This window comes from Littorina saxatilis, unplaced genomic scaffold (assembly GCF_037325665.1).
Source record: "Littorina saxatilis isolate snail1 unplaced genomic scaffold, US_GU_Lsax_2.0 scaffold_882, whole genome shotgun sequence".
In the NCBI taxonomy this organism is placed as follows: Eukaryota; Metazoa; Mollusca; class Gastropoda; order Littorinimorpha; family Littorinidae; genus Littorina; species Littorina saxatilis.
Window position 1 is genome coordinate 22,026 of NW_027127492.1, and position 27,601 is coordinate 49,626.

The following is a 27,601-nucleotide window of genomic DNA, read 5'->3' on the forward strand; positions in this document are numbered from 1 at the left end:
AGTGCACAATGTTTTTTGTGGTATTCCACTTGAAAAAAACCAAAAAGTCAGCTTGGTAAGGAGCAAAATATTTAACGAGAGAAAGAAGTTCAGGAGCAAAGTCGCTTTTGACACTGTGTAAATTTCATCTAATTTCATGACTCCCTAAACTCTCAGAGTTCTGATAGAGTTCCAATTTCCCAAAGATTAGGACTATCAGTGTCAGTGGTTATGAAGTGAAAATGATGCAACAACCACTTTTCATTCTCTTTTTCATCCTTTCCTCATCGTGCAGTGTCAAGAAAGCTCTAATTCCTATTAACTCGATGTTCTTTAACTATATTTATACATAAATGCATATTGTAAAGCAGTATGCATTGTTAGATGATCTTCCAGTTGCAGTGTTTAAATGTCGAAGCTGCTTTTCCCAGTTTTACCTAAGAGACCGACTGTATATTGTGTTTTTGTAGTATTGGTAGTATGATCTTCGTGTACACTACATTGCGGTATGCACGTTAAAGATCCCACGATTGACAAAAGGGTCTTTCCTGGCAAAATTGTATAGGCGTAGATAAAAATGTCCACCAAAATACCCGTGTGACTTGGAATAATAGGCCGTGAAAGGTGGATGCAGCGCCTATAGGCTGTTGATCTACTGGCCGATGTGAATGCGTGATATATTTATCACACAGATATGAGGTTCACAAAGATGCAGCAGACTCCCAGGACGAGGATTGAATTTTGAACATTTATGACAGAAAAAGAATGTCCTCTTTGACACCATTATGTTTGTGCATATATTTCACTTTTTGCTTTGTCACCTTCATTTCATCAAGTAGCATGGATGATATTACTATTAAATGTGTGTAAAATGAGCGTGAAGATAGTTTGTGTCAGTGAGGAACCCACAATACTGAGAGAGAAATTGGATTCTCTTCTGCTCATAGGTTGTGTAATAATAATATGTATTATATATTGATATGCATTTTCTTTATACTGATACATTGGATTCAAATAAGCAAAAATCACTCCAGGGATCTTGATAACACTATTTCAAGCCACCTCACTCGGGTTTACCATGTGTCTACGGCGCGGTTTATCTCCTGAGCATGCGCAGAGGATCAGTATCGGCGCACAACGGCTTGAAAGTGGGGTACACTGTGGTGGCTTGAAATAAAGGTTATCAAAATATCAGGATCCCTGTCGCGATACATGTGGCAGTGGTGTCATCACTGCTAACACTAGTACTATGAGTGAGAGTGGTGAGGAATGTGATTGAAGGATCATGAACATGCTCCTACTGGTGATGTGATGTAGTGATGATGTGTGGGTACCTTAATTCGAATTTTTTGTATTGACAAACTATGCAAACAATTATGTACATGTTATCATACATTTCATTGCATTGTTTGCAGTGTAGGTATTCCTTACTGATTTTGTTCTTTTCTCAGAACATTGTTTACTGTAGATACCTTAAAACGAAGTGAGTTAATTTTCATTTTTCCATGATCAAGGCTTTTATGAAAAACCTGGTGCTGATATGTGTCAGCCAAGATCTACAATGTTTTGGTTCATACTCATAGATTTTTGATGGTCCACTTATGTCTTTTGTATAAATGGAAATGAAATAATCCCATGATCGGTGAGTCATTGGCGCTGCCACGTGTATTATCTACTAAAGTGTGGCGTTCGTGAAGATGTGCATGTGCCTGTGTGTGTTGTACTAGTATAACGTATGCGTACATAGAATGACATTGCGGGTTACCTGAACATTGACAATGACGAAAGAAAGATTGTATGTGTGTGTGTGCGCGCGCGTGTGTGTGTGTGTGCGTGTGTGTGTGTGCGTGTGTGTTAGCATATGATCACAATTCAGGACTTGCAACTGTTGCACACCTTCAAAATGAGGACCTGAACCAAAATGGGGACCCAAAACTGGGTCCTCATTTGTTTTATGGATCTAACGTCTTCAGAAGCTCTAAAACAAGGTTTTGGCGCAAAAAGATTTCATGGCTCATTTTGCCGCAAACCTTTGAAAAAAAAAAAAAGTGTGCTTTGCAGAAATGCACACACATTCTCACTATCGACGCACACTTTCCAGTGCCGTGTGCAAATCTCATCGCCTGATTTCACACACATTTGCGTGACGTGTGCAAAAAATTCTGGAAGGACGCCATTTTCCTTTCTGCTCCCATGGTGAGTTTTGATTTTTTAGCCTTTGCATTTCTATTTACAACAGGCATAACAGCATAATTATATATAATTAGACTAACCTTGATCCCACTTCTTGTGAGCAATTTGAAGTCCATTGATAAGAAAATGCTATCATTGTTGTCTGAACAAATTTGACCCATGCGCATGCCATATATAATCTATTTTTAATGCAAAATGGTTGCTTTGTGATGGAGACTGTACAATAACAATGTGGAATATGAAGAGTAGCAAGGTAAGAATGTTTTCAGATCCCGTGCTTCTTGATCTTCTTGATCTTGATCTTGATATGTTACGCCAACAGGTCCCAAGCTTGGGAATATACGTTGGCGGAATTTGGGGAGAGCACTTGTCTTGGTGTTTTAGTCAGCGGTTAGCAGTTTTCCTCTGAATTCGTTGACCGTTGACGACTGGATCGTGTTGTCATCAAGGTTGTTCCAGTCAATAACTGTTCTTGTGAAAAAAGAGTACTTGTACACTGGTGTTTTAGTACACTCCACAGTAAAGCACTGGCTGTTGTTTCTTGTGATATTTCTGACTGTGGCTGATGATGTAAAGTCTTTGTTCACTCGTTGTTTCACTTGTCTTTTTGATTTGTGTTGCTTCGATCTGCTTGTACTGCTTTCCGGCGTTTGGAATCTAAGTTCAAGTTCAATATAATTAAGTCAAAACAGAAAAGCACGTCTTCCGTTGCTCGTGCCGCGTGGGTTGCGAAAACTGGATCTAGTCCTACAAAATTAAAATAAAATGTCAGGCTCTACAGCGCTCTGAACTTGGTAATTGACATTGCAGCAGCAAAGTCACAATGGGTATTGACATTGCAGCAGCCAAGTCACAATGGGTATTAACATTGCAGCAACCAAGTCACAATGGGTATTGACATTGCAGCAACCAAGTTGCAGACCCCAGCCAAAAAGCCTGCCAGTGCGAAGCCCGCCAAAGCCAAACCAAAGCCAGCGCCTGTAAAAGAACCAGAGCCGGTGGAGGAAGAAGAGGAGGAGGAGGGAGAAGGTATGTCATTTTCCTGTAGGCTACATTACTGTATGACCACGGACCTACATTCTACTGGATGGTGATACGATATTGGCTTGGGTCTCAGTGCGCGCTCTCTCTCTCGCCTTGTCAGGCAGTGAGAGAAACGAGGTCAAACCAACTGCTGGGGATCGATCACATCCGGTTTCAATTCCACCAGCAATGTCGTCTGCAAAAACTTTAACGTCGACGACATTCTTCGGGTAAAATGAAAGCTATTACTATGTTTTCCGCGTATAACTTATGAACTGTTGATTTTATAATATTGAAAATCTTCTTCAGTTCTTGCTTACGTTTTTTGTTCTCCCTGTCGCCGTAAATACTCGCTTTGTCGACTGTAAGTTGTGCAACAGTACACTTGCAGACTTTCCTACTCCTAGTTTACTAAGCTAGTACAGTAGTAGTTTGCAAACTTGTGTTCTCATTAATAACCTTTTTGTTTTCAATTCGTATTAACAACTATGAATATTTCATAGACGGGTTTTTTTCCCTCACAGGACGAGGATGAATTCGATCTGACAAAATGATGAAGAAAGGGGAAAAATGAAGATTTTTGCTGTGTTTGTTGGGCCAAATTTTTTTAAGTCCAAGAAAGGTGAGAAATATTCATAACAAGTTCAGTTTTGGGTCTTTTTCAAATCTGTTTGCTGCATCTTTTCTGTGACCACTGTGCCAAGCACTGACACACCAAAAAGTGGAGAAAGGGGAGAAATGAAGATGTTTTCTTACTACATCACAGTCAGGGATTGTTGACATGTACATTGTCAAGAGGTCAAAACAAATTTTAAAAGCTGTTGGACACTGCACTAGTGTTGCTTTAATCAAGGCGAGTCTGGAACAATAGGTCCACCCCACCAAAAAGTCAACATGGAATTAGTTATGATTTTTTTTGCCTTTTGGCTTGGGTACGGCCAAGTCAAAAAGGTGAGATGGGTTACAAATAGTCAAAACAAGTTCAGTTTGGGGTCTTTTTGAAATCTGTTTGATGCATCTTGTCTGTGACCATTGTGGCTATGCACTCAAAGTCAAAAAAGGGCAGAAAGGTGACAAATGAAGATTTTTCCTTCTTACAAGACAATGTGTGATTTGGCGCATTTTGCCTCAGTCTTTATCAAGAGCCTGTCTAACCCACTTTGAAGCTGTTGGAGACTGCAGTAGTGTTCCTTACATCAAGGCGAGTGCACAATGGTGCATTTTTAAACCCCCCCCCCCCCCCCTAATGCTCACTTTAACTCTTAACGTCCTATACCGCGCGGTTCCGCTCGTGGGCTGTAGTCCTTCAACAAGAGTTACCAGCCTTGCGATGCTCTCCTGCATTGGAAAACAGCTTTAGTCCTTCAATGCACATGGCATGGCTGCCAGTCGTTTTTTCTCAGGACTTTTGAATGTGATTTCGATTTTTGTGGACGGATTTTGTTCGGATTTTTTGTGTTAGCTTTCAAAATTCAACATGGAGACGAGTGATAGTGATAGTGATAGTGACACGTCTTTTCACGGGTTTGAGGTAAGAAATGTGGAGAATGACTTCGATGGTGGTGATGATGATAGTGGACAGAGTGATCTATGGTAAAAAAAAAATAGCAAGTAAATCCATCCATAAACAATAAAAATATGATTTTTTTTATTGAACACACCCAAATTTTGTCTCTTTTTCCCAAATCTTAATATCAATCGATTGATATTCAGTCACAGTTTAACTAACTCATTCACCCTGATCACTCACTCATCCATCCATCACAACAACACTGTTTGATGCACACACTGCCTGCCTTCCGCACTGGGAAGCCGCTTCTCTTCGCAACAACAACAATAACAGTGAAAACTCGCCGGGAAATACCCCCACGTACCACACGTGTCCTTGTTTCTTCTGACTAATATCAACTTTGGAAAAAACGGACAAAACTGGATGAACAATTCTACGGCCCCAGCAATCTCATTACGCTGAAAGGGGAACCGGAAGTGGCTGGTCCCCAGGTTTCGAAGTTGACCGATATTCCCACTAAAGTGACCTAGATCCTGAGACAGCCATCCAGTAGAATGTAGGTCCGTGGTATGACTCTCTTCAGTTTCCACTGTTGACTGCATTGGAGTCGATCTCTACATGTGTGTGGGTTGCGTTTTTGTACTTCAGGGAGGAAGGATGTTTCAGCTTTTTATTGAATGGATGCGTTGCTGTTAGGTGTTCCTGTGTGTTTCAAATTGCCTTTGATGTGACTGATTCTACTATACTTCCTCTGATGATAGTGTGCAAAGCAAAGTGTTGTGCCTGTTGGTTTTCTTTAAATGCTATCAGCATTCTCTGGCTCTTTCGATGTCAGGACCAGAGTGATGTTATCTGTGTCAGCTGTCATGTGGTGTGCTCTGTCAAGCTGTGTCTGGCTTTGTCGTTGTGACAGAGGAAGAAGAGGAGCTTGAGGAGGAGTATGAAGAAGAAGAGGAGGAAGAGGACGAGGTGAACCTGTCTCTCAGTGCGGAAGAGGAGGAGGAGACAACCAAGGGGGAGATGAGTCAGGCGGAGGGCATCACCTACGATACACGCAGCGAGGCCGGCAGCGCTGTGTCCGAGTTCACAGATTCCAATGCAGGTTGGTTGTACACGTGGCGAGGGCTTGTTGCCACACTAAACACATCGTGTCAGTCTGCTTTCACGCTTGTCATGGCTTAACTTTCCTTGTTTGTGTTGTTATGGCTTAACTTTCCTTCTTTGTGTTGTTAAGAAAGCAATGCGTGAAGGAAGCCTTGGCAGTGTCATGCTGGAGTAACGGGGCCCGGTAGCTCAGTTGGTAGAGCACTGGACTTGTGAACGAAAGGTCGCCGGTTCGAATTCGGGCCGGGACGGACACGGGTCAACTTTATGTGCAGACCCAGAGACGCAAGCCATGTCCCACCCCCGTGTCATCACAATGGCACGTAAAAGACCTTGGTCATTCTGCCATAAGTGCAGGTGGCTGAATACACCTAAACAGGCAGACACCTGGGTAGCGCAACTCCGTTGCTGCTAGCTTTCCACTGGGAGGAAGCGACCCGAATTTCCAAGCGATGGGACAATAAAGTAATGAAAATGAAATGAAAAATGAAAATTTTCAGCTTGCTTCTCTAACTTACTTGTCCTTCCAGAGCTCTTGCTTCTCAGTCTAGCTGGTGATACTTTCTTTTGAAATTCATTATCTTCTTATGCTTTGTCAAACAATGTTTTTTTTATTTTTTTTTATTTTACATGTTGCAGTGTTGAAAAGTCAGTGGTATTTGAAGACTTAATGTATTCTCTCATGCAGCAGCTGTACTTGATGTTATTTGTCTTCTTTGTATTCATTTCATTGTTGGTATTAAAGGAAATATGAAGTGAGGCATGCCGAATGGGAACTTCTAGCCATTTTTTTTTAGGAGTATTGATAAGATTTGACAACAAGAAGCACAGTTTTCATAGAATGACAAGGACGTGTATTAAGACAGCGTTGTTTTGTGCTGTGTGAAGGGTTGTCTGACCTGGACGATGATGACGAGGAGAAGGGCAAGAAGCATCACGCTGATGGCCGGGAGATCTCGCCCATCGAATGCCGAATGGGACAGGACAAGTGAGGGGGGAGGGCCATTGGAGGAAGAGAGAGAGAGAGAGAGGGAGAGCCTAAGGAACAGGACGCGGAGGACAATTCAAAACGTAGGTGTTATTACTTGTATTCTGCTTGCCTGTAGAACTTTTACTGTGCCACGGAACGTTTGCTCTAATGTTTGTAAAGATTTTAGTCAAGCAGTATGTAAGAAATGTTACGTCCTTTGTACTGGAAACTTGCATTCTCCCAGTAAGGTCATATATTGTACTACGTTGCAAGCCCCTGGAGCAATTTTTTGATTAATGCTTTTGTGAACAAGAAACAATTAACAAGTGGCTCTATACAGTGGAACCCCTTTCTAGCAACCTTGAAAATGTTGACAAAAATCGGTCCTTATGGAGGGGGGTCCTTACAGAGGGAGGGGGCGGGGCCACAAAGAAAGTCACCTCAGATTTTCTTAAAAAAAGAAAACAGAGAAGTTTGAGTTGCTGACGACCGTTTCCTCAAGCAAACTGCTTCGATTTCATGTTTGACATTGTCGATGGTGTCCACCAGTTCTGGTGCATGTTTCAATGCAAAAAGAGTTAGTTTCTGAGCAAGCATTTCTTTACAGCAGTCCCTGCAATGATGAAGGCCCTCCGAGAGAGAGAGTGAAAAATCGGCCACCGTTCTCAGCATCGCGTATCTGTGTGTAACCTCTTTCATTGACAAGATACTCTTGTTTCCCTGCAGCCTTGACCAGTGAGTTGGTTACCTAATCTGTGAACCCTTCAGTTGTGTTGCTTTGTCAAAAGTTAGACACAGTCAACTAGTTTTGCTCTGAGTGAACAGTGCAGCTGGCCTCAATTAGCCGGTGACACCTCTCTGGCCACAGCACCAAACAGTACATGGCTGGGGGGAGAGAGAGAGAGGGGGGGGGGGGTAGCTGGCTAAACTCAGTGGGGTGTCCGGTGTCACTGAAGTCAGCAGGAAGAGCATTGGAGAGAAATAGAGAGGTGTACTCTTCCAAACAATTTCCAAGGATCAGTTGTCAGGGCTTAGGGTAGTCAGTGAGGGAGAGTGAGAGCGGTTTGTGTACAGTCGGACTGAAGAGTGAAAAGTCACTGCCACAAGATCGGCATGCAGTCAATAAAGCCAGACAAGAAGGAAGATTATGACATGCGGCTCTATCTGCTGTTTTTTTTTATTCAAACTGGTTTTCAACACTTATTCTCACAAAGCATCTGCACACCTGCCTCTGCCTCTGTGCTGTGTTTGTGTGGCTGCTTTCGTATGATGTCAGTGCATGGTGAGTGCGTTCACTGCCTTGAGTCACCACTTCCCCACCTTTTTCAGAATGTTTTCTTGGAGTTGGATAATTCTTTGAATTTGCGATTTTCCAACATCAAGACTTTTTGCAATCGCGATGGCAGTTTCTCCCTTTTTGTGTCTGTTCACAACATTCACTCGATTTTCGAGAGTTAAATATTTTCTTTTCTTTGTTGACGCCATGTCGATCTCCACTGCTCTTCTGTCCAAAGACTGTCTATTCTGACTGAATTGAACGGTGTGTGTTGGTCACGTGAGTTTGTTTTCTCGATGATTGGTTTGTGATGTTTACTCAGCCCACCCAACCATCACACCTCTCAGCGGTTAATTAGTGCCTTTGCTTACGTAAGACGGTTATAACTGGTTTGTCAGTGATGCGTTACGCTGACTGAGTCTTGGCTTTGTCTGACAAAGTCGTTACACAAGCTGTTAGGTCGGTCCTTAGACGTTAGAGCGGGGTGGTCGCTACACTGGTGACAACTATATAAGGAAACACATCGGTTAAAAAAAAGGGTCGTTGTGGCGGGGTAGTCCTTAGAGAGGGGGGGGGTCGTTGTGAGGGGTTCCACTGTACCATCTTTCCCCTATCCCATCTCCCCCCTTTCCACGTCGCGATATAACCTTGAATGGTTGAAAACGACGTTAAACACCAAATAAAGAAAGAAAGAACGTTTGCTCTGCAATTGAAAGTAAAGACCATCATTTCACTGGGCATGCAAGACCTGTGATACTGCGCGGAACGTTTGCTCTGCAATTGAAAGTAAAGAGCATCATTTCAAGACCTATAATACTGGCACTACCCAGGGGTGGGATTTCTTCCGTCCCAGGAAGAATTTTGGATTTTTTATTATACTTTTTTTGTTAATCCCTGTTCTTTACACTCCGTTCTGTGAACAGAAGGTCAACTATCTTTCACCAAAAACAAATTGACCATAATTATTGAGTGACATGTAGGGAGCAGCTATGTCAAGTCATCCAGGCGAATGTGGCATCTTATTTGCTATGTATTTGAAAACTGCTCACCCACTACATTTCAGCTTGGAGGCTCAAACATTAATTAATGAGTTTGGTCATTAAGAAATCTTAAAATCGCAATTAAAATTATTATTTTATAAAATTATCCAAAAATGATTTCATCTTATTCTTCATAATTTTCTAATTCCAAAAACATATAAATATGTCATATTTGGATTAAAGCTGCCACCAAGGCCAAGCCAAAGCCAGCAACTGCCCCTGCAACAAAGGCAGCCAAGAAGCGACCAGCACCTGCTGCAGCTAAAGCGTCGCCCGCCACTGAGGATGCTGCTAACGGAGATGGGCTGTCACCAGCAAAGAAGGCTGCTGTCAAAACAAAACGCCCAGCCCGAAGTCCAAACCGCCACAGAAACCTGCTGCCTCAGGTACTGGCAAGTAGAATTCATATGTTCTGCATTTCTCTTCATTGTTGTTCTGTTAAAGGCGGAGGTCCAACAGGCCAAAATACCCACGAAATACCCATGGGTCTGGGCGGAGCCTATTTTCAGTGACCGACAGGTCTCCGGTTACCTAGTCTGGTGGATGCAGTGGCCAAGGCATTCCGCTTGATTAAACAAGCCAACAGTGTTTAGGGAAATGGGTTCTTAGCTCTCACTGATACCACTCCCTTAGCCATTGAGGACAACGGTTGTCTTCTCTTGTGCTTGATTTCCTCTCAGAACTTCAGCCTTTTCTTTGACAGGATCAGTGACATTCTGTCACACTCTCGCAAACAGGTCCTTCCTCCTCACTCATTAGCCTTTTGAGATAAGGCAGTAAGGTTAAGAAAGAGGGGGGGGGGGGGGAAGTGTTTTTGTATCTTGGACAATTCTCCTTCGGGCTCAGTCCAGACTGTTCGTTAGAACATGGGCCTACTTCTAGGCCTTACGTGAATTAGGCTATGCTTCTCCCTAATCTTGTCAGTGTGACTTGTTTAGCTCGCATTATAAGATGACAGGTCTCTTTTTACAGAGAGACCATATATTGGATAGGGTTCAATACAAAAGATCACAGAAAGACAAGTCTGAGTCTTTTGGTTTCGGAGTTTTCGATGCCTCACATGTTTTGAACTGCTGCATTCTGCTAGCCTTCATAAACATCACGTGAAATGTTCTTCCTTTTACTCCTAGCTGCAGCGCGCAGAGGTAGCGAGATTCACACACTCTCTGGCTTACAGGGATATGTAGGTTTCAATATAGGCTCTCTACCTCACTCTGTTTCCGGCCAGACTTCTTAGTCAGGCATCAACAGCTAGGACAACTATCTCTGATGGTTTTATAGTGTTCCTCTTCATAAGATTCTCGCCATAGGCGATCCATTGTTATGAGTCTGACCAGTTATATCACTTATGCTCCTTCCTGTCTTTTACAAGGGGTTTAAGATCTTAAGCAAAACTACTCATCGTTTTTGAACACAAGGGTAGATAGGGTCTTATCTACGTTGGTGCTAAAATCGGTAGGATATTCAGAAGTCCTTGACTCCTTCTACTGGATATCTTAGGAGTTCTCTATCAACCTTTACCTGCGTGGCTTTTCCAGCGCACGGCATTACGGTTCTTATGCGCTTCCGGCAATGGTTGCAGCAGGGCATACTTTTTGCCTAGCTCATAGTTTGAGCATCCCACCGCCTTTAGTAGCAATCTGCTATATGTGAGTTGGGATAAGAATGTAATTTAATTGAACATTTTAATAATAAATTTTAATTTGATTATATACTTACCCAACTCACATAGTGAATTCCCTCCCACCTGCCCCGCTTTCGAGGGTTATTGGTGTTTCCTAAAAAAAGAGGGAAGTTTTTCTGTTCGCTTTCGATTGAATGATTCAAAGATGGCGGCAAGGTCATGGAGTCACGTGACTGTGTCCTGTTAAGGGGTCAGGGTAGCTTTTTTTTTTTAGGGTTAGCCACTGTAAAGTACATGGATGTCTTCCACACCTGCAGCATAATGTGTTTCTCAGAAACATGGCTGAAGAGCACCACTAGTGACGACCATGTAGCAGTGGACGGTTTCAGTCTCTACAGAGGAGACAGGACTAACGAATCGGGCAAAAAGAAAGGGGGCGGTGTCTGCGTCTACATCAACAAGCAGTGGTGCAACCCAAACAACTCAGCAGTCAAGTACACACAGTGCACTCCCGACGCTGAAATTATTACAGTGAGTGCACGGCCGTACTACTTGCCCAGAGAATTTACCAAAGTAATGGTTTCTGTCGTGTACGTTCCACCTTCTGCAAATGCTGCCGCTGCTGCTGACATCACCAGTCATGTGCACAACCTCGAAACAAGTGCTCCTGATGCGCTTAATATATCATCACAGGAGACTTCAATCACTGTGACTTGAAGAAGTCACTTGGTCCCAAGTTTGAACAACACATTACCTGTACTACACATGGTGATCGCACGCTAGATTTGCTTTACTCGAATGTGCGTGGTGCTTACAACTGCCGCAAGTTGTTCCCCTTAGGCAAATCCGATCACTGTCTAGTGCATTTGATCCCGAAGTACATGCCTCTAGTGCAAAGAGTACCACCAGTTAAGAAAACAGTGGGTGTGTGGTCTGATGACGCGACTGATGCTCTGAGGGGGGCCTTGGATTGCACTGACTGGAGTGTGTTCACTGAAACGTCTGCTGATATTGATGAACTCACCGATGTTGTGACAGATTATATTTCCTTTTGTGAGGAAGTGGCCATCCCAAAAAAGACTGAAGGTGTACGCGAACAATAAACCATGGATTACCAAGGACATCAAGGCTGTCATAAATGAGAAGAAAATGAACTTTCAGGACAAAGAAGAACGAAATAACATACAGAAGAAACTGAATATTGTGATACAGGAAGGGAAGACACAATACAAAGAGAAAATAGAAGAAAATTTCAAGGACAACAATATGAAGAGGGTGTGGGAGGGTATGAAGATGATGAGTGGGTACACGGGTAAGAAGGGTAGTGGCAAGGGTGGCTCTGTTTCAAGTGACTATGATGTGAACGATATCAATGCGTTTTACAATCGGTTTGACAGGCATGGTTTCAGCCAGACCAGTACTGAACTGACTGATCGACTCGTGAACACTCTTGTGAATGAGCAGGGCGAAATCATGTCTGTGACTGAGGAAGACGTTGTGAAACAGCTCAAGAAGTCTAATGCTAAGAAGGCAGCAGGCCCGGACGGTATTACACCAAAAGTCCTAAATTTTTGTGCTGAGCAGCTTTGCTCAATTCTCACTGTGATTTTCAACACGTCTCTGTCACAGTCAAAAATCCCATCCCTGTGGAAAACCTCTTGCGTCGTCCCAGTTCCAAAGAAAACCCCGGTCAAAGTGATGAACGACCTGCGACCTGTAGCATTGACTTCTGCTGTCATGAAGGTTCTTGAGTGACTAGTATTAGTGAAGCTTCAGGTGCTCACCGCGGAGTTTATGGATATGTGGCAGTTTGCCTATAGAAAGGGTAGAAGTGTTGAGGATGCCGTTTTACATGTGTTGCACAGTATCTATTCTCATCTGGATAAACCTGGAACATGTGTTAGACTGATGTTTTTTTACTTTTCTAGCGCGTTCAATATGATACAGCCTCACCTTCTTGCTGAAAAGCTACTGAAGATGAAAATTAGCGTTCCAACTGTATTGTGAGTCACAGACTATCTGACCAATCGACCCCAGTTTGTTAGGGCTGGCACAGTACCATCTAATGGTCCGAACACAAACACCGGTGCTCCGCAGACCGTGCTATCTAGTGTACTGAATACCAACACAGAAGCTCCGCAGGGTACAGTATTGTCACCTTTTCTGTTCTCCCTGTATACTGCTGACTGCAGGAGTTCTCACGGGTCATGCTTCATCGACAAATTTGCTGATGATACTGGACTTACAGGACAGATCACTGACGACAATGACACACACTACAGACAAGAAGTTAGCAGCTTTGTGGACTGGTGCGATGAGAAATACCTGGACTTGAACACAGGAAAAACCAAAGAAATGATTTTTGACACTAGAAGAAAAAAAGTAGCACACAAGCCTATCGTGATAGCTGGTGTTGAAGTCGAACAGGTTGAAAGCTATCGCTACCTAGGTGTAGTGATCGATAACAAGCTGTCTTGGCATGCCAACACTGATCAAATCTTGAAGAAAGCGCACACGCGCATGTACTGTCTTAGGAAGCTTAGATCATTCTCTGTCCGTGATGACATCCTGCAGATGTTCTATATGTCCACTGTTGGTAGCGTGTTGACATATGCATGTGTGTGCTGGGGGGGGGGGGGGGGGGGGTAACCTTAGTAAACAGGACAGTGACAGGCTAGAAAAGCTAGTCAAGAGGGCTGGATCTGTTGTAGGCAGGAAACAGGAGACCATTGAATCAGTTGCCAGAGACGACTGACTGACCGACTGACCTCAATTTTGGCTGACAAGACACACCCACTGAAACCTGAATTTGACTCACGACGCATTGACAGGAGTGGTAGACTGAGTGCTCTGGTTGCTAGAACGTCACGTTTCCGCAATTCTTTTGTTCCCAGAGCTATCCATGCTTTCAACCAGTCACATGTTAGAGGCCTCTATCATGTTTCTCTGTCATAATTGATGCTGTGCTCTGTTGCTGGGTGTTCGAATGTGTAGTGTTATAGTCGACATGTGGTGCTTTGTATACTCTGTGTGTGCGTGGATGTGGATGTGGATTCTTATACGTCTCTTTGTTATTGGAATTATGGTTTTTGTTAAATTGTATTGCTGTTGCTGTTGTTGTTGTGTGAGTGAGTGGTGTGTTGGCAGACCTGACTTGACGGAAGACTGTGTGCATTAGTGAGACTGTGATCATACTCATTATAATCATACTCTTTTATTTTCTTATAATGTTTCTTTATTATGCATTCTTATTCTATTGATTGGAAATAATTATTGTTACAATGTAATTTCCATATGGATTAATAAAATTGAGTTGAGTTAAGTTGATGTCAGAGTTCGCAAATTCTAACTTGAACACGCGGAAGTCAACATCCGGTGCCTAGGCCAATGAAAACAATTCTTTCATAATTCGGCAAATGAAACGGCTCGTCTGATAAAAGCTTGATTTGGGTTGACAGAGTTTTCGCCTTCGTGTGTTTCCGTGAAAGAAATAACGACCACAAAGGTGACGTCAAACGGAAATTCAAGGCTTCACCTTTTGAACGATGCCAAACATGTGCAGGTTTTGTGAGCCCCCCCCAAAATAGGGTCTGTCGGGAAACCCTAAACACACTTTTGTTTGTTTTGGCCTAAGTAGCATTAGAGATTATATTTTACACAATTGAAAAAAAAATGTTTGCTTGTTTCAGATGGTGAATGCAGCGACCTCGACACCCCCCGCGAGTTAGGGGGAGTCCCATATTGGTTGGGACGAGAAAGAATTTACCCGATGCTAACCAGCATGTCGTAAGAGGCGACTAACAGGTTCTGTTTCTCCTTTTACCCTTGTTAAGTGTTTCTTGTATAGAATATAGTCAATGTTTGTAAAGATTTTAGTCAAGCAGTATGTAAGAAATGTTACGTCCTTTGTACTGGAAACTTGCATTCTCCCAGTAAGGTCATATATTGTACTACGTTGCAAGCCCCTGGAGCAATGTTTTGATTAGTGCTTTTGTGAACAAGAAACAATTAGGCCTAAAAAAAAATAGGTGTGGTTACGGTAACCCGACCTACCTTATTTTTGGGGGCCGACCCTATAACTTTTTATTACATTTGTCAAAAAAATACAAAAACAAAAAAAGTAAACGAGTGCAGAAAACGCAATGAAAGCGAAATCGCCCGAGTCGCACACTTATTTCCCTGTCAAGTAGGTTTAATTTGTACACATTAGAAAAAAAGTAAAAAAAAAAAAGTGATTGCCTACCTTCCTACCCTATTTTTTTTTTGGCTATGTTACCGTAACCACACCTATTTTTTTTTGTGCCTTAACAAGTGGCTCTATCCCATCTCCCCCCTTCCCCCGTCGCGATATAACCTTGAATGGTTGAAAACGACGTTAAACACCAAATAAAGAAAGAAAGCGACCTCGACTCGGACTGTTTTCCAGAAAGCAGTAGCAGCAGTGACAAGGAATGCACCAGTGGATTCCAGAGTAGAGATGGTGCAGGGACTACCAAAGAAATGACACCAGATATTGTTACATCTACTGGTAATAACACATATACTGTTACATCTACTGTTAATGACAGTGACAATGAAAGTGACATTTTCCCAGAAATCGGCAGTGATGCAACAACTGTAATGGATCATGCTGTAACTAAAAAGCACTTTTATCTGTACTGTAAGAAATCGGCAGTGATGCAACAACTGTAATGGATCGTGCTGTAACTAAAAAGCACTTTTATCTGTACTGTAAGAAATCGGCAGTGATGCAACAACTGTAATGGATCATGCTGTAACTAAAAAGCACTTTTGTCTGTACTGTAAGAAATCGGCAGTGATGCAACAACTGTAATGGATCGTGCTGTAACTAAAAAGCACTTTTATCTGTACTGTAAGAAATCGGCAGTGATGCAACAACTGTAATGGATCATGCTGTAACTAAAAAGCACTTTTGTCTGTACTGTAAGAAATCGGCAGTGATGCAACAACTGTAATGGATCGTGCTGTAACTAAAAAGCACTTTTGTCTGTACTGTAAGAAATCGGCAGTGATGCAACAGCTGTAATGGATCGTGCTGTAACTAAAAAGCACTTTTGTCTGTACTGTAAGAAATCGTACCCTAAAATCGCTAGACACCTGGAAGACATGCACAGTGATGAATTTGATGTGGCGCGAGTTCTGTCAAAAGAACAAGAAAAGCAAAGAAAGGAGAGCAGCCTGGGCAGTGCTGACAAAGAAAGATGATTTCAATCACAACTATGAATGTGTAGAAACGGGAGGGGGTGTTTTGGTTCCCAAATACCGTTCCAAACAGAAGACGCAGGGAGACTATGTGTGTTTTGGCTTGTATTCAAAGCGCATCCTTTGGAAGCATCAGAAAACTTGTGAAGCAGCTACAGAAAAAGGTAAAGAATCTGATGCAAAGGGTATTGGTGCTGGCAAGCTGCTCATGCCAGTAAAAATACAGAACAAGAGGTTGAGAGATAACATTCTTGTCGACATGAATGACTGTGATGTCAAAGTTGTTCAGGGAGATCGTTTGATACTCGAATATGGAAACCGTCTCTTGGAAAAACACCCCGAACCACACAAAAAAACTACATTTCCAACAAAATAAGGGAACTAGGCAGGCTCGTTCAACACACAAAACATGACAATATTCGTTCTATTGAAAACTGTCTTGACCCTTGTCATTTTGAGTCTGTCCTGTCGGTGAAAGCAATTGCTGGCTACGACAATGACACAGGGATGTTTAAGCGCCCATCTATTGCCCTAAAAGTAAGGTACAGCCTGAAAAATGCAGCAAGATTCTCAAATCAAAGGCATAGAGAGAGGAAGATGATGCAAAGGAGAAAAAGTGTAAAAAACTGCCTCGCATTGTATGAAGAAGAATGGTGTGACCGAATTGCTGGTCATGCACACAACACTCTGGACTCGAGAAAGTACAACACACCAAAACTTCTTCCATTCACTGAAGATGTGAAAAAGGTGCATTGCCATTTGCAAACCATTGCCAAAGAGGCGAAAAAGACCCTGGAGCAAAGCTCCTCATACAAGCTCCTTGCACAGGTGTCCTTGACCCAGATTATTCTTTTTAACAGAAGAAGATCTGGGGAATCGCAGCGCATCAAGGTGCAAGAAGTGGAGGCAGCTTTGAATCTAGGACAAGCCAAAACAGCTGAATCAGAGGTGGTCAAATCGTTGTCTGCTTTTGAAAGACAGCTTTCTCGAACTCACGTCAGAGTGGAGACCAAAGGGAAAAGCGGTCGTAAAGTTCCCGTTCTCCTTTCCCTTGTCCGATGATCGCACGACACCAAAGTACATTTTCTCCCACTTTGACATGTGCTGACCATGTCCGGCTTTCTTTCTTTTCTTTGCTGGCCTCTCCATCTTCAGTTGTAGCACGAAAAGTGACGCGAATCGTTGTCTGTCGCTGAAGTAAGTTGTGAAAACAAAGCCCAAATCTCGCGACACGGAAGTAGCGGATTGGGCCACAGCGCCCTCTATGATACCTTCTGCGCATGCGCACAAGCTCAGCTACAGTCTTTTTCTGTTAGTTGTTGTCGTCTGCTAAACAGAAACGAATCTGATGATCGGTTTCGAATCTTTGTTCGGGTTTTGAATTTTCCTGTACAATTCCCGTACAATTTGGTTTACCCGTACAGCTGGGCGTTGTACGCCGTACACACCAACATTTGAGTAAATCCCGTACAAAATACGGGAAAACCGTACAGGTTGACAGGTCTGCTTGATGATAATACATTTCACTCCAAGAATTGCATGTGTCAATGAAAAGATAACTCATCCCGCTCACAACTTGTGATCACTTGATGATACATTTCACTCCAAGAATTGCATTGTGTCCATGAAAAGAGAACTACTCACACCTTGTGGTCACTTGATGATGACATTAGTTTTGTTTTTCCCGATGTGTGGTGTGATTACGATTTCCGCCTGGTTAATACCTGCACTTTTCTGGACTGCACAACGAAGGTTAGGGGCACTTAACTTGTAATTGGTTTAACAACCATGTTCATTCTTGAATTTCTGTAAACATGCCAACAGCCTTGGAGCTTGATTTTCTGCAAACGTGTATTGTAAACAACCTTGTTCGTTCTTGATTTTCTTGTAAACATGCAAACAACCTTGTTCGTTCTTGATTATATTGTAAACATGCAAACAGCCTTGCTCGTTCTTGATTTCCTGTAAACATACAAACAAACTTGATTCTTGATTGTCTGTGAACATGCAAACAAACTTGGCTCTTGATTTTCTTTAACATGCAAACAACGTTGGTTGTTCTTGATTTATTTTGATAAATATTCCTGTAAGGGTTCCTGTAAACCCGCAAACAATCTTGGTCATTCTTGATTACCTGTAAGCATGCGAACAAACGTGGTTCTTGAATTTCTGTAAACATTCAAACAAACGTGGTTCTTGATTTCCCATATACAATCTTGGTTCGTGATTTTATGTAAACATGCGAACAAACTTGGTTCTTGATGTATTGTAAACAACCATGTTCGTTCTTGATTTTCTTGTAAACATTCGAAAAAACTTTGTTCGTGATTTTCTGTAAACATGCGAACAAACTTGGTTCTTGTTGTAAAGTGGCTTCGTCCAATTTGGGACAACCTGATTTGTGTTTCCAATTTGGTCCAAATGAACGTACACTCAGATGGTAGAGCACTGGACTTGTGATCGGAAGGTCGCAGGTTCGAATTCGGGCCGGGACGGACACGGGTCAACTTTATGTGCAGACCCAGAGACGGAAGCCATGTCCCACCCCCGTGTCATCACAATGGCACGTAAAAGACCTTGGTCATTCTGCCATAAGTGCAGGTGGCTGAATACACCTAAACACGCAGACACCTGGGTAGCGCGACTCCGTTGCTGCTAGCTTTCCACTGGGAGGAAGCGACCCGAATTTCCCAGCGATGGGACAATAAAGTAATGAAAATGGAAAATGAAATTGAAGACGGTACAGCTAGCAATCTATTTGATGACAGATTATCCAATAAGCGGCATTGAAGGGTTAATGAATTAGCTTCAAATTAAATCGTTTTTCAAAAAAATTAGTTCCTAAAGAACTTCAGTATTCGTTGATCATGTTTTGTCAATTGCCTTTGATTTGCAATGAGCGTCCATTTCCGGAATTTGTCCACCAGCATGTTCCCTCGAAAAATACTTGATGACAGCGTATCTTGACATATACCACGTTGATTCTTATTCCATGACATAAAATTATGACAAAGTAAGGGATTGTGTTATTATTTTTACAATAAAATATGTGACTCAAACCGATCAATATCGTATCTTAGTCGGTGACTCGTGGAATGAGGTGTACGTTCAAATTGGGACACAATGTGTGTCCAATTCGGGACTAAACAAACCCTAGGAGAAATCCTCCTCGCTGTTTATGTCCCTAAAAACAAAATGAAGTTCCCTGGGAATGAGGGCTGGTAAACTGGATGATTGAGTAATTGTTTTGTAGATAGAAAACAACAAAAACTTGCCTTCAAACGGCATCACAAGAGAACAAAAACTGTCGCCTGTTGTGTTATATTTTCAAAGGGAAATCCCAGAAAGACTTAGGACACACGTTTCGTTGTTTTCAGGATGTTATTCTTTTACAACTGAAAATCTCTTTTTGATCTTGAACGTTCTGCGGATTTTATAACAAAAAAGTATAAACAGCTCCCACAATATCCAAGTAAATAAAGAAAGCTGGTTCATGTGACAATCCGTTCTCTTGTTGCTTTTTACATTTAGTCAAGTTTTGACTAAATGTTTTAACGTAGAGGGGGGAATCGAGACGAGGGTCGTGGTGTATGTGTGTGTGTGTGTGTCTGTCTGTGTTAGCATATGATCACCATTCAGGACTTGCAACTGTTGCACACCTTCAAATTGAGGACCTAAACCAAAACTGAGTCCTCATTTGTTTTATTGATCTAACGTCTTCAGAAGCTCCAAAACAAGTTTTTGGCGCTGTGCGTGTGTGTGTGTAGATGACTAAATGTTTTAACGTAGAGGGGGGAATCGAGACGAGGGTCGTGTGTGTGTGTCTGTCTGTGTTAGCATATGATCACCATTCAGGACTTGCAACTGTTGCACACCTTCAAATTGAGGACCTAAACCAAAACTCAGTCCTCATTTGTTTTATTGATCTAACGTCTTCAGAAGCTCCAAAACAAGTTTTTGGCGCTGTGCGTGTGTGTGTGTAGAGCGATTCAGACCAAACTACTGGACCGATCTTTATGAAATTTGACAGAGTTCCTGGGTATGATATCCCCGAACGTGGTTTTCATTTTTGGATAAATGTCTTTGATGACGTCATATCCGGCTTTTCGTGAAAGTTGAGGCGGCACTGTCACGCCCTCATTTTTCAACCAAATTGGTTGAAATTTTGGTCAAGTAATCTTCGACGAAGCCCGGACTTCGGTATTGCATTTCAGCTTGGTGGCTCAAAAATTAATTAACGACTTTGGTCATTAAAAATCTGAAAATTGTAAAAAAAAAATAAAACAAAATTATAAAACGATCCAAATTTACGTTCATCTTATTCTCCATCATTTGCTGATTTCAAAAACATATAAATATGTCGTATTTGGAATAAAAACAAGCTCTAAAAATTAAATATATAAAAATTATTATCAAAATTAAAATTTCCAAATCAATTTAAAAACACTGTCATCTTATTCCTTGTCGGTTCCTGATTCCAAAAACATATAGATATGATATGTTTGGATTAAAAACACGCTCAGAAAGTTAAAACAAAGAGAGGTACAGAAAAGCGTGCTATCCTTCACAGCGCAAGTACTACCCCGCTCTTCTTGTCAATTTCACTGCCTTTGCCATGAGCGGTGGACTGACGATGCTACGAGTATACGGTCTTGCTGCGTTGCATTGCGTTCAGTTTCATTCTGTGAGTTCGACAGCTACTTGACTAAATGTTGTATTTTCGCCTTACGCGACTTGTTAATTTTACGTCACTGGGCTGCATTCGATATTGACGTCATTTCAGACATGGCCCCAACTTCCTGTCTTGTAGTCTCGGTTGTACAGACTTAAAAAAAACCTGCTTGCTCCTCCCACATTTTCGAAAACTTTGATAACTTCGATGCCTTCTTTGAGTCTCAAATTGAAAACAGGGGTGGACCGAATTGGAAACACGTGGACCAAATTGAGAGTACTAATGATGGCTTACAAAACTTAAGTTTTCATTTAGATGTATTCGATTAAGTTTAATAAATATACCATGACTGTATGCATCAATCTTTGAACGTGCGTGATGCGTCTGTAACAAAAATATAGCCGATTCTCAAGTCAAAAATTCAAATCAAGTAAAATATTCAAATCAAACTTTCTCATACTATCCCAAATTGGACGAAGCCACTTTATTGTAAACAACCATGTTCGTTTTTGATTTTCTTGTAAACATGCGAACAAACCTGATTGTTGATTTTCTGTAAACATTCAAACAACTGGTTCTTGATTTTTTGTAATCATGTTAAAAACTTTTTTTAACACTTGATTTTGTGTAAACATGCATACAGACTTGGTTCTTGATGTATTGTAAACAACCATGTTCGTTGTTGATTTTCTTGTAAGCCTGTGAACAAACTTGGTTGAAGATCTTGATTTTGTGCGAATATACAAAGAAACTGGGTTCTTGATTTTTTGTAAAAATGTTAAAAACTTTTTTTACACTTGATTTTGTGTAAACATGCATACAAACTTGGTTCTTGATGAATTGTAAACAACCATGTTCGTTGTTGATTTTCTTGTATGCCTGTGAGTGCAGTTTCACGACTTCTCTCTATGACAATATGTCTCACGTGCGAGCCACACTACCGCGAGCATACTGCTACCACCATCGCGAGAATACCAGGCATTATTTTCCTCGTGAAATTTGATGTCAAATTGTTCTCTCGCTGTAATGTCCTATCGCGGTAATGTCACCTCGCGGAAGTGGGATGCGCCATAAAGTCGACTCGCTGTATGGGCATCTTCGCAATAGTGACGTTCGCGGTAGTGGTATGTTCGCCGTAGTGTCTCTCGCGGTAATGGAATACGCTGTAGTGGTATGCGCCGTAAGTGCTCTCGCGGTCGTGTCGCACAACCGGATCAAAAAATTGTTTGTGTGAGGTGTGTTTGGGGTTTCCCGACCAACCGTACAACTTTTTTTTGTGATTTGGGGGAACAAATATTAAAAAAATAGCATGATTTACCGTCAACTATATTTTTTGAAAGGAAGAAAAAATAAGAACCAAAGTTGTGTGAGGATTGACCCTATTTTTAGAGGCCATGAAACCCCAAACACACATTCTTTTTTTCCCCTAATCATTGGGAAGATTCGATTTAAAACAACAGCGTATGTCACAGATTGTGCTTTGTAGGAATGAATCAAAAGTCAAACTATTATTTTTTTAAATACTATGCATTCAGAAAAAAAAGGAGGGAGATCTTGCATTATTTCCTTTTAGGTTGTGCGGTACATGTATAGGCAGTAAGTTTATAATCATATAAATTCGTTTGAGTTTTGTCCCCTTTTTTTAAAGATTTTTAAATTAGACTTTAAAGCCTGAATATTTCGCATTTGTACATTAAATGTGGGTCAGAGTGTGATGTGTCGGTGTGGTAGGAACGAGTGTTCACCGGAACCAGTGTCCTACCTGATAACAGACAAAGAAGGACACTCATTCCTAGACTTAGGTTTAGTAACCAATGTCCGTATATAATGCCACTAGCTAGGAAACTGGTTCCGGCGGACATTCGTTCCTTTTACACCAGTATGCAAGGTTGTGTTTCAACTGCTTTTAGCGAGTAGTGTTGGCTTGGTTGAATGGTCTCTTTGTTACAAACGGAACACACACCGGGAACCCCGGTGTAAATGGAACGAATGTCCCCCCGGAACAAGTGTCCTAGCTAACACATACAAAGAAGGACTGGGGGACAGCTAAACCTAAGTCCAGGAATGCGTGTCCTTCCGCGTCCTTCTTTGTCTGTATTAGGTAGGAATCTCCTTAATAAATAACACTGGTTCCGGCGGACACTCATTCCTTTCACACCGGTATGAAAGATTTTGACCAGCACTTCAGGGTAACACCCAGTTTTTGCGAGCATTTGCTGCAAACACATGAGGGTGCAGTCATCGAATCATCTGAAAAGGGACTTATAAGATGTGTTCATGTCGATTTGATTTTATGAGCATGATTCTGTCCAAGGCATCCATCTAACTCTTCATACTCATGACAGTAACTGTACCTTGTTTGGCAAGCAATGTCACTATCATTTGTTGTGTTCCTTCAAGCACTTTCCAACATTTAACTCGGGTTTGTTTAAAACCAATAACAAATTTCAACAATATTTGCCTTGCTAGTAAATTAATGTTCGATCATTTCTTGATCGGACCATTGTGTTTCATTGCCATTATATACAACTAGTTAGCTCCTAATGAGGCAAAGTTTTTTTTTTGGAAAAAAAACCCAGCACCACAAACCGGGATGGCACATTGGTGCAGTGTCGTACCTAATTTAACTTACCACTCAAAAATTGTGGTCACTACTTTGTCTGATGGCGACCTAACTAGTCATCTAATGATCTCGTTTGAATTTGTTGTTGGTTTTAAACAAAATTGACTTAAATGTAGGAAAATGTTCAAAGGCACACAAACTCACAACAAATGACAGTCACATTGCTTGCAAACCAAGGTACAGTTATAATCATGTGTATGAATGGTCAGATCATGTATGCCTCATATCACATTCTCGTAAAAAAAATTTTTAAAAAGTCTTATAAGTCGCTTTTCAGACGATTCAGTGAATGCACCCTCATGTTTTTGCAGCAAATGCTTACAAAAACTGGGTCATACCCTGAAGTGCTGGTAAAAAATGTTATCCCGGGGTGATGTGGAACGCTAGTAGCAAAGAAACCAAAGCATGTGTACGTATTTGTAACATGAAGACAGTTGGAACAAATTAATGCATTCTTGCTTTTGTTGAAATGTTCTTATTTTTTGTTGTTTTTTGGTTTAGTACAATTTTTTTATGATTTGCCTTTTTATTGTCATTTCCATGACCAAATTCAAGTTAATAAAATAAAAGTTACATCAACATTTGTATTTGTTGTCTATCTTAGTTCAAATACGTGTTTCACTATTAAACTTCACTTTATCATCAGGATGATGTAATTTTGTCATTAGTTTACGTACACAAATTTAGGTTGCATCAAAATTCATCTAGGTCACCATTACACCGCCGCCCTGAGATGATCCTTTGCGATTGACTGGGCGTTAAGCAAACAAACAAACAAAAAACCATTACACAGTGAAACTTCATTTTGTTTGAAGAACTACCGAACATTGCAAGCTCTAAAATTAGTTAAAATGCAGGAAATCACCTTATGTTTGGTTGTTGTCTTCTTGGAATCTTTGTATGAAAAAAACCCAAGGAGGCAAGCTCCAAAACGACTCTCAGCCGACAAAGGTCACTAACAAATCTTCATCAAAATCGGTGAAGAAATGGGATATAACATCCAAACGCTTGGTTTTCTTCTTGACAAGTATGCAATTAAATAAGGGACAACGTAATTCGCGAAATAGGCAGCAAATTGCCGAAAATGTGAAACGCACTCAAAACTTTGCCCAATTCACGAAATAGGCAGCTGATTACGTGAAACAGGCAATTTCTGCCCATTACGCGAAATCTGCAAGTTTCTCCAGTTCTATTATGTTTAAATGTTCACATTTTTTGTTTTCCTTTTTGTTTCATATCATTGAAAACATGAGTTTAGCTTGAAAGCACCTTTGATGTAGCAGAATGAAACAAACAGACAAACAATGTAATAATGAGTGTGAACACATTAATGATTGTATAATACTTCCAAATTGCATAAAGCACATTTAGACTAAGCAACAAACTCCATTATCAATTTCCTGCAATCTATTTGTTTTTACACTTGGCATTTCTTGGGTGACAATGACTGTGACACAAAGTGCCGGACTTTCGCCATGCACGTCTTCTTGTGCTGCATGCTGTGGCACATGAGCATTTTGTGTAGCCTTGGCCGTCTGTTGCAGAGTCCAAAGATGCTACTTTGCGAGCACTATGCACTTCCTGAGAAGTGTCTTCAAGCGTCAGCAACTGACTGCTTGCTTTCATAATTTGATTTCGGCAGTACGATGTGTTTATTATGCCGTGACGTGTCGCTACCCTGTAGCAGCCATTGCATGTAATTTCTGACACCACTCTCACAATATTTCTAGCATCCAGCCTCCCTCTTTCGGACTCAGGCATTGGAACCAAAATGCACTCAGATCAGTGAACAAGCAGCAATCAACAATCGAGAAAAGCATGCACAACGAAATAATCGAAACAACTCTGGTCAGATCGGTGCAGCAGTCAACAATCAAAAAAAGCCATGCACAACGAAAAAAATAGAAATGGAATTTTTATTTCGAACAATCAGTTTCATATCTTGCCGATTTCGCATAATCGGCTGCCTATTTCGTGAATTGGGCATATTTTTTAGTACGTTTCACATTTTCGGCAATTCGCTGCCTATTACGCGAATTAGGCAACGTTTTGCCGATTACGTGAAATGAGCAATAAAGCTGCTGATTACGCGAAATCGGCAATTTCACAAGAATTCGGCACGACATATACATACAGACTTTGACAACATGTTTATTTGTGAAAACAGATCAGAAATATATCAAATAATTACTTGTTTGATAAAATGGAATAGGTGGGCAAGGTTACAATTTGCAACAGTAATTTCTTCTTTTCAAACTGAGTACACATATTTGAAAAGTAAGTTAGGCCACACAAAAAAATAGGTGTGTTTAGGGTTTCATGCCCCCCAAAAAGAGGGTCGGTCGGTCGCGTTTTTATTTTTATTTTTTACCCTTTTTGTTACTTATTTTGCCGAAAAACAACAGAAAACACAAAAAGGAACAAGTTATATTTGTCAAGTGCACATTCTTGCTATCTATCTATTGCATGGATGATTATCAAGAGCAGTAGAATTCACAAAGTCGCGATATAACCTTCGTGGTTGAAAACGACGTTAAACACCAAATAAAGAAAGAATTCACAAAGAGTTATCACCAGCCAGGATTTCCTGAGTAGTGTACGTGTGTGTCCTAGTTTGTTATTAAAATTTCAAGTTTCAGAGTGTATCCCCAATTTTCATCAAATTATCAAACGCTGCTTTAAAGTCCCTATTTGTTATACAATTGTCAAACGCTTGAGTGTATTCCCATTTTTCATCAAAATGTCAAACCGCAAAATAATGTCCTCAATTGTGACATATTTGTCAAACTGTTTAAATAAACAATTTATTTATGTTTGAATAGCACATGTTGCTTCCCATGGTGTTAAAGGCTTACTACTAGATTTGGAGATCTTAAACTCTCTTCCTTCTTGTGGTCCCCAATTGGTAGGTGCCTTCTCAAAGTCCTCGTTTGTGACCATATGCTAGTAGGTGTGTGTGTGTGTGTGTGTGTGTGTGTGTGTGCGTGCGTGTGTGTGACCATGTTTGAATTTATTCGGATTTAGTTCTCTTTCCTTGTTTGTATTATGATTATGTAAGTGTAGAGCGCTCTGGGTTTGTCACCACGAGGTTTACGCGCTATATACAGGCATGGGAATTGTCCGCAATTTTTTTTTGTTCCGCCGAAAAAGCAAAAGTGTCCGCCAAAAAAATAAAGGGGGGAGGCACACAAAAAAGGCACCGGTTACTTTGGCCTTTGCGCAAAAGCCCGCGAAAACGTTCCGTACTTTGTTCACGCACTGCTACCGCCCGCCTCAGTTATTGAACTTTTATGTTTGAAAGTAAACCAGATTGCACAGATTGTGTTACAAGTTACATTTTCCTGTTTGTCTCAACAGATCAATTTTTTTTTTACAAATTTAAACCATATAATACATGTATATATTTTTGTTCTTCAAAAAAGCAAAAATTGGTACATTTTTGTACTAAAAACTCTGATTCTAAAAACAGAATTTGATGGCAAACTTGGAGCTCAGATGACACCAGATTGCACCATCTGGGTTCTTTGGAGAAAAATTTGTCCGGGGGAGCATGCCCCCGGACCCCCCTAGTAAGACTAGGCGCTTCGCGCCGTCGACTTGACGCTTCGCGTCTTCAGTTATAAATTTTCCGCCTTTTTTACAATTTTCAATTCCCATGCCTGTATATAAGTAATTGTTATTATTATTATTATTAATTAATATCCCATATATTTTGGTATTGCCGGCTTGGTCAAACATTTCGGATTGAATTTGAAGATTTGTTAAATAGAAGTTTTATATACAGTCCAAATGTTCTTTTTACATTTGACTTTGCAGACCTTATCGATATCAATTTGCCCAGATTTTTTTGTTGTTGATTTTTTTTGAAAGTCACCATGTGACTCTTCAATACAAAATGTCTTACCACATGTTTGATTTGCCTCAAATCTGTGTGTGTGGGTGCGTGTGTATGTGTGTGTGTATGTTCATAAAAACTGTGGAATCGGACATGAACCTACGACAGATGATTAATGATTACACTCAAAGTACAACACTTCATACATTTACATTAACCCTGCAACCAAAGAACAATAAAGACAGTGTTTCAGAGCAGGTAGTTGACATGACATTTTTAGTGTTTTAGTATTGCAAGGAAAGTTTAGAATTCTAGGAGGCGATGTCAAGGTATATTACCACTATCACTTTCACCTGGCATTCACATTGAGTGATCTCACCAGGTTATTAGGATTCACGTTCATTCTAAAACGTCTCGCACAAGATCCATCATCTCTGCAAACATGTCGTAACTGGTCAAAGAATTAAGTTCTAATCAAGGAGAAACAAACTTAAGAACGCCCAAATGTACATTTCCTGAGGGACGCATA

General features: G+C 41.0%; 3 long non-coding RNA genes across 3 annotated transcripts; all 3 read left to right on the forward strand.

Moving 5' to 3' along the window:
- Positions 1–26,804, forward strand: LOC138955931 (uncharacterized). Its single transcript, XR_011452431.1, has 2 exons — positions 1–1,798; positions 26,188–26,804. It is a non-coding gene; the product is annotated as an uncharacterized lncRNA (long non-coding RNA).
- On the forward strand, positions 2,084–5,721 carry LOC138955930 (uncharacterized). The gene is made up of 3 exons (XR_011452430.1): positions 2,084–2,175; positions 3,079–3,201; positions 5,619–5,721. It is a non-coding gene; the product is annotated as an uncharacterized lncRNA (long non-coding RNA).
- On the forward strand, positions 9,281–23,168 carry LOC138955929 (uncharacterized). The gene is made up of 2 exons (XR_011452429.1): positions 9,281–9,481; positions 14,409–23,168. It is a non-coding gene; the product is annotated as an uncharacterized lncRNA (long non-coding RNA).
- Positions 26,805–27,601: the final 797 nt, after the last annotated feature.